Genomic DNA, 582 nt, shown 5'->3' with positions numbered 1-582 from the left:
TAAGGGTCCATGATCCTTAAAAGAACTAATCGCATTTCAAAGGGCACAGAAAACCATATAAATGCAATAAAGTCTCATAGTCTATTCATCAGCACATTATCCTGAGGTCCTATGGAAGGAGTGATCTGTTTAATACCCCAGACACCAATCCAGGCTTTTGCATCAGACGCCGTACAATGTCATTTAACACCTACAGAGAAACAGCAACGATTACCCACATACCACAACCCAACACATTTATAAACACACATGCATATGAGCTTGAAAACAAAGAGTGAGTCAGCACAAACAAAGTGACACAGAGGAGGGGCTTTCTGGGCACTGATAATGACGACCAGTTATGAATTAAGGAACAGCATCCACTCTCAGTGCTCAAGTGTTTGGTTTTTTCCCCCAAGATGACCTGGTCTTGTGATGATAAGGGCAAAGTTCCCTTCTTCCCAAAGAAGAGGAACATGGTGTGCCACATTTGTGCCACATCCTACAGCCATTAAGTAGGTTTCAGGCTGGGCGTGGTGGCGCACGCCTTTAATCCCAGCACTCGGGAGGCAGAGGCAGGCGGATTTCTGAGTTCGAGGCCAG

This window comes from Mus caroli, chromosome 16, assembly GCF_900094665.2.
Source record: "Mus caroli chromosome 16, CAROLI_EIJ_v1.1, whole genome shotgun sequence".
Taxonomy (NCBI): Eukaryota; Metazoa; Chordata; class Mammalia; order Rodentia; family Muridae; genus Mus; species Mus caroli.
The sequence above is the reverse complement of the archived record's forward strand: the minus strand, read 5'-3'. Positions refer to the sequence as shown.